This window comes from Aplysia californica, unplaced genomic scaffold (genome assembly GCF_000002075.1).
Source record: "Aplysia californica isolate F4 #8 unplaced genomic scaffold, AplCal3.0 scaffold00390, whole genome shotgun sequence".
NCBI classification, from domain to species: Eukaryota; Metazoa; Mollusca; class Gastropoda; order Aplysiida; family Aplysiidae; genus Aplysia; species Aplysia californica.
This window is the reverse complement of record NW_004797660.1, coordinates 100,029-107,528: the sequence shown is the minus strand read 5'-3', so window position 1 is coordinate 107,528 and position 7,500 is coordinate 100,029. Positions and strand designations below refer to the sequence as shown.

The 7,500-nt window shown below is 41.6% G+C and overlaps 1 protein-coding gene across 2 annotated transcripts in view; it reads right to left on the bottom strand.

Annotated features, from left to right (window-relative positions):
* Positions 1 to 3,070, bottom strand: part of LOC101858428 — a gene marked incomplete at its 3' end in the record, with an annotated part of 15,788 nt that extends 12,718 nt beyond the window's left edge. Inside the window, 1 exon segment of one of the 2 annotated variants that reach the window (XM_013085611.2) lies at positions 2,920 to 3,070. 2 annotated transcript variants of the gene reach the window in all.
* Between the last annotated feature and the right edge of the window lie 4,430 nt (positions 3,071 to 7,500).

Genomic DNA, 7,500 nt, shown 5'->3' with positions numbered 1-7,500 from the left:
TTAATTAAAGTTTACACTCTGTTACAGTTTGGGTCACCGTCTCTCGCAGATAAAAAACAATGTAATGGTTCCTATGAATACCTCTTTGCTAAAACAGGACCTGGACATGGATGGCTGGTGTCTCTATAAATAAATTATTAATGGTCACAAGTACCTCTTACCTTAATTTTTTGATGTTTCGAAAAAACTAATCAGGCCAGCGTGTTGCAGTTGCAGTTTGTGAATGTCAAAGATCCAGATTTACACACCAGGCCTAAGCCAATATTTCGCCGTTCCTACTTCTTGCCGTCTTGTAGAAGTCGACGAGTAGCTAAGTTTTCGTGTCCTGTTCGCGTTCTTTGGCCTCAGTAGATAAAGTCGGAGTCTGAGCAATCACGTTGAAATACATGTACCGCCTCCGCTCAAGCGCTGGGTTGGGAAAAAGCTAGCTTTACAACTCATACTGTTTTTCTGTTTGAGTGTGTGTGTGTGTGTGTGTGTGTGTGTGTGTGTGTGTGTGTGTGTCTGTGTGTGATGTTTGCGTGTTGTTTGTGTGTGTGTTTGCGTGTGTGTGTGTGTGTGTGTGTGTGTGTGTGTGTGTGTGTGTGTGTGTGTGCGTGTGCGTGTGTGTGTTTGTTTGTGCATGTACCAGCTGACCAGAAAAAAAGTTCAATGAAATGTTAATAACTTTCTTCTTTATGACTCAATTAATATCAAAACTGACCGAAAGCTAGAACATAAGTCTACATCCGGATCCTGTTTTTCAAACAAATTAATCGCTGTTGCACAATGGAAAGATGATAAATCATTCAGCCTTTGTACAGCGTGCATTTTCAGTTTAGATGTATCAGCACCAAAAAAAACCCCTCCCAAATCGACCTGTTCATGAATTGCTCGAGAAGACGGGATAGATACCTGTAACAAACCTAACTTTCCAAATGAAAGGTATATTTTGTATTGGGCTGCAAATTTTGAAAACTTTCAGTTCATAGAAAATAATATTTGAATTGTGAGCGCTGAGTAAGACACGGTAGACAGCCTGTTAAAACGTTATTCTGTGAACTCCGAGCGACATCTCGTTTTGGGGTCTTTTTTAGTTTCAGTAAGGTTTTACGGCGCTCACAACTGCATTAGGTCATATGAGCATCAAGGGGTGGATGTCAACTTACAGAGAAGTCCTTACAGGGAATCAGGCTTACTCTGCTCCCCTCTCTAGCTTCAACAGCCCAAAGTCTACTTCGACTATCAAGGCACCCCGGAAATAGCGGGTCACAAAAGTGTGACAAACATACACAAGAAGTAGAGGGGAAATGACGATAGTAAGTATTAGGGGAGAAAAGCTGCAGTTCCATGATGCAGTTCCGGCACAATTATGAGCATGACATTGATAAATCAGCCCATTTACAATTCTACTGTTCATAAGAACATGTTAATGCCCCCCCCCCCCCCCCCAATTGGGAATGGCCTAAAGACACTTCAATCAACAGCACCGACCCGGGAGGGCCGACACCTCGTCATGTTACAAAAATTATGGATGGGCTTAGGACTTTAATTTGTTGATGAAGATGGAAGAAAGAGCCAGCAGTTCCGGCAAGATAGGGCCACTCCTCATGACGCAAGACGTGTTCGGGGCTGGGTCAACAACCATTAGTTTTGATTACAAGACAGTCAGTCCGACTGAGCACAAATGGGCCCCAAACTATCCAGACATAAGTCCACTGGACTTTCGCCGTTGGAGGTGTTTGAAGGGCGAGATGTATTGGACAACCTTCGAAAGTATCCAAGACTTGAGAGAAATCCTCACGAAGGGCACAACACAACAGAGATATCTCTCGAGCTGTGTCAACGGGTGATTGTCAATTGGTCGCTTTTAAGTACAAGGGGGCTATCCCGAAAAATGCTACTTTGAGAAAATCGAAGGTTAAGCTTTTGCCCCTTGTTCAGTTTCTTTAAAAGACACGGGGAGTTTTCTCTATAAACAAACAAACATACACACCAATGAAACCAAACTTCTCCTATAGGTAGGGCAATGCCTACTTTTGGTGTAAGTCAAGATGTCAGGAAACCCCCGAAATGTGGGCTAGCCCGCTTGTCCTTAAAAGCGACCAATTTCACACTGTGTGTCAGAATGTGCTTTACTCGAAAATTGGGAATATCTGGAAAATATCGTGTAACTTTGTTTGTGGCAGTCACATTCTATTGTTGTATATACATAAAAAGCCCAGATGGATGTTTCACGTTTCTGCAAACTTTTGTGTTTGCACCTTTTTTTCATAACAGTTTTATTGGCATTTTTTTGGACGAACTGTTTTCTGGTCACCTGGTATGCGTGTATATGCCTGTGCTGCATATATTATGTTTGTGTGTGTGGGTGTGTGGGTGTTTGTGTGGGTGGGTGTGTGTTTGTGTGTGTGTGTGTGTGTGTGTGTGTGTGTGTGTGTGTGTGTGTGTGTGTGTGTTTGTATGTGTGTGTGTTTTACATATCATGTGTGTGTTTGTTTTAAATTAAAATTCTGTATCAAGTTTTGGAACAAAAGAACGACAGACACCATCGTTGCAACGCAAGACAGAGTGAAGGAGAGGCCCATGATTGCCCACGCCAGTCGACAAGGCACCGGATGATGGGGATCAACTTTAAGGGAATAAAGGCGCTCATATGACCTTATGCAGTTGCGAGCGAAAAACTAAAGGGATCAACTTAAAATCAGCTCCTTCCTCTGGCCAGTTACTTAACCTCTGACCCCAAACATCAGTACAGACACACCAGTTTGAAAACGTCCTCAGTGTGTGAATCTAGGAACCATTCTTACAACATATTATAAAAGATGTTAGTAAAGTAAATAGGTGTCTGTGGAAAAGCCACTGAGCGGTTCGTCGTCATTCGCAGAAGATGCGACTTTGATTCTCATGTATTCAAAACAATTAAATCAAATAGCCTACCTCTGATAGTTAACCCAGACGTTGTATCCTTCTCAGTCTTTTTGCTTCGCGTAGCACATGCTTGGGGGCTGTATTGCGAAATGATAGAGACCTAATCTATGGAGGGCAAAGAACATAATGTGAATATGTTCTATTTACACAACCCTGCGTAGTGTAGCTAAACAGGACTCGTTCTGTACAACTAACTTGCTTTCGTCTCATGTGTATGGGACTTTGCATACGTCGTTCGTTTTGGATAATGTGTCGGAATACACAAATTGCCACTTTGCTTTTAGTAGTCTTAACGAAGCTTACAAACGTTAAAGTGTAAACTATAAATACCATAACGTCGGCCTTGTGATAAAACCGACTAACCCCAGCGAGGTAAATTTTACAGGAGGAGGAAAAAACTGTTTTATTTCAAAACAAAGGCGTCTAACGATAAATCAATGCTTTAAACACCTATAAAAAAACACTTTACCGAAAATCTGTAGACCTTTTTTTCCTATAAAAATTGTTTTTAATGAAACTGTGTGTGTTAGACGGTTATGTCGCTCACATTTTCCTGGATAAAACCGACCAACCCTCAATTTTGTGGGTTGACCGGTTTTATCAGGAAGCCACTGTTGGCCTTGAGTTTGGTTGAGTGCAGCCAAGCCACATTTGACGGTAACGTATTTGATCACCTGCTTCAATCGTCAAGATCTTTTGTAGAAGAAGAAGAAGAAGAAGAAGAAGAAGAAGAAGAAGAAGAAGAAGAAGAAGAAGAAGAAGAAGAAGAAGAAGAAGAAGAAGAAGAAGGAGGAGGAGGGGGAGGATGAGGAGGAGGAGGAGGAGGAGGAGGAGGAGGAGGAGGAGGAGGAGGAGGAGGAGGAGGAGGAGGAGGAGGTGGAGGAGGAGGAGGAGGAGGAGGAGGAGGAGGAGGAGGAGGAGGAGGAGGAGGAGGAGGAGGAGGAGGAAGAGGGTGAGAAGGAGGAGGATAAGGAGAAAAAAGATGGAGGAGGAGGAGTAAGAAGAAGAAGAAGGAAGAGGAGGAGGACTATATTATTGCTACCAACATACTATCAGCTGCTGCCATTTCAGTGCTACGGAGTCAATTCGGGCAAAAACAGCAGTCACACAGTTGAACCTTTAATAGAAGTAGAAGAAGCAGAACACACTAATGGGTATATTAATTACATTTAAAGTATAAGAACAGGAGGTTGGAAGGGTAAGGGAGAGCAGCTACAGCAACAACTACAAAAACAACAACTACAACAACAACAAAAACAACAACTACAACAACAACAAAAACAACAGTAGTAGCAGCAGCAGCAGTAGGCCTTTAGAATATATGACAGTGTCTGACACGGTACTATTGGCACGGTGTGGCCATTCAAAGGCCTGGAAAAAAGTAATACTAAGAAAGAAATGGAAGCAGAAAGCCACACAAAAGCTCTGCTACCTCGGCAATGGTTTGGGAGAAGTTGGTTACATAATGATATATCATTATTATACAACAAGACTTTGTGAGTACCAAAGAATGCGCCAGCTTTCTCCAAGGTACGTGGCTTGACAACTACTACTTTATTGAGTTTTCTCGTCGAGAGAAGAGCATGTCTGTCTCACTCTGTGTCCTATGGCTACAACAAGGCAATACGACAAAAGTTACCATTGTTTTGAAAGATTCTACAATAATCGAATTTGGCTTGATCGCTTTCAAAACTTCTTACTGAGGCAAAGTTTCATGGTAATTGTGGTAACATCCTGGTAGAACGGCCTTCAACTCATGTAGATGTTTATACTGGTTGGCAGTTATCTTCAATCTGTCTTTGCAGAGATGTTCAGCAGTAACCGTCGTACACATGGTGTTCAGCTTTCTTGGTCCTTGCAGCGCCTGCCATCCATCATCAAAGTTCAGCTTGTACTGAATTATAAAGACTGGAGTGTACTTTGAAAACTGCAAGTCAGTGACAGTAGGGTCGCCTGCTTTTCTCCCTGGACGGATTGTTTAGTGCTCTCCGACCTTTGCGAAATCTTTGAAAAAGCTGTGGTCCAGGTACATAACTTCATAGGGCCTGGGGATGCGTCTGGCTTTGAGCATGATGTTCACGTAGTTCATTGGGATGTACATCAGTGCGTTATTTAGCGATCGCTCAATAGTACCATGGACTGAATCCACTTCCATTTGGGTATGGCCCTTGGGGAGAATTTCTGCTCAACTGTGATGTCAAGCTCTTTGGTCAGCGAGGCCATTGCACTCAGGAGGGTGGTTTTCTGTTTTAGTAGTTGCGCCAATCACTGCAGATGATGAAGTGGTTGAAGTCAGTCACTTGCAATATCAGTTAATGAGTCAGGCATGATGAAAAGTGTTGAAGCCCAGACCAACTTCACTTTCATACCAGACGTATCATCTGACGTCTCTGGTGGCAACACCCTAAGTCGTAACATTGTGTACAGCCAGTTTTGTTTTATATAAGGTGGAAGTCTTTAGGGGTGGGGCCAGAAGGACGCACTGGATCTCCATACAAAGGACACACACAGCCTCTCTGTTCGTCTCCTTCTCTGGTCTAGCTGCAGCTTTCCTCATATTCATATTTGAGCTGTGTGTTCTGTTTCTGTGAGGTTTCCAGATTTGAACTTTGTACAAATGTCGCACTGGTCTTTCTTGGTTGAAAGTAAACCCAAATTGTTTTTCTTGAACATTTTGGCAGAACACTTGATAGCTCAATGTGGCTTTCACCCTCTCTGCAAAGTTCTCCCTGTATACTTGATGCAGATCTGACGTTTTCTGGATTGTCATCTGTAGGCAGGAAGATATCTTCGAAAGTTTGTCAAAAAATTCCTCTTTATGGAACAACTTGTCATCCTTGGCTCTCTCATGGTGGGCGTGATGTGTTCTAGGGGGGTGGACCTCTTGGTTTTTTTTCGGAGAAGACTCTTTAAATAAACCAGTGGGTCAGGCCTGGGGTGTTCTTGAAGATTGTTTTACAAACAGGTGTTCTTTGACCATTGACTCTTGTAAGTGGTATTGAAGGCTGTAATTTCTCCTTGGGTTTTCCCTTGCTGTGTAAGATCTCTTTTTGTCTATCATGTTTATCGTGGCATATACGTAGGCTCTCTTTTCTTTCCAAGAGAGTGACCAGTGATGTCATTGCATTTTGTACCAACCAGTTTACAACTGCAAAGGACGTCAAGTTCACATTCTGCTGGCTTCGTGCCTTGACATGGGTAGAGGCATCCCCAGTTCTTTCAACCTCTTCCTTTTGTTACCCTTCTAATCGTTTTCATGCCGTGTCCTTTTCGCAGAGATCAAAGGTGACATAACTGTTGTATTATCAGCTGAAGTGACATTAGCCTGGTCAAGTTGATCACTTTCCACTGCGCTGAGGGTAAGATGTGTCGCAGCAAGAGTGGCATCATCTTATTAAATGTTATAGCGTTATGTAAGCTAAGGTTTGATATAAAGATAAAGCATTATGTTATGACACTGAGAAAATAATCTACTCAAACACAAACGAAATAAACTTTCAAAGAAAGTCGAACGATGTTTCAAAAGGTAAGGACTGCAATAAACACAACAAATGGAAAAAAAAGAAAAAGCGCTTTAAAAAACAACGATCGTTGGGGGAAGACGGTGTGCTGGACAGGTCCCACAATTTTTATTTTTCTTTGAGTGAGTTAGTAAAGGAGGAAATGCTATCTACTTCGTCCATTCAATTGTGAAGGAAAAATGATTAGGAGAAGAGACAGTAGTCCGAATAGGGGAAAATGCCTTCACAATCGGTGAATTTCGAGTACAAAGACAAAGAAAAACACGCAGACAGAAAACATAGTTTCATATAAAACAAAATCCATAAAGATGCATTTCAAATATTGGAATTATCACGAGATAAACAGTTATGTGGGATCAGTGGGGAGTTTTAGTCATTAATAACATTATCAGCAGCATTAAAACGAAGAAAAAAGAGGAAACAACCAGATCTATATAACGATGAATAAAGCTTTACAACGAAAGTTGTCAAAACTTGGGGAAAATGATGTGTTGAATCCAGATACTTTGTACACCTGTACGTGTTTACATCGACAATTTCTTGGCATATGTGATCATTGGTATCATCTTAAAGCCTGTTCGTTTGCCTTTCTTTCAGGGAAAAAGTATTTATCTATGTTGAATAGATGTCGAGATATTTGAGATTGAAGAAGGTCATGGTCGCCTGGTTTCAGAGGTAAATTTAGCGAAAAAATGGCCGCCAAAGTTAGTTAACTTCCATAGCCTAAGAGTCCTTGGAAACAGGAAATTTACTTTTTTTGTGCATTTGATCAATGTTTTCAAGTAGAATCCACACAGAAAAGTGTTTTTAAAGGGACTTAAAAGATATTGAACCCAAAAAAAAGAAAATTATTTAAAAGTTACCCATCGCTCATTATTTTGACGAGTGCATGATTTCACCATGATGCCTCACATTGGTCAATGACGAACAAGGCTTTACAACTAAAGTTGTCAAAGCTTGTGGAAATTGAAGTGCTTAATCCAGATAAATTTTGTAAACCTAGACGTGTTGTTGAACATAGCCTGTGTGTCACTTCCTGTCAGCACCTTCCAGGTTCATGAACCAGCCA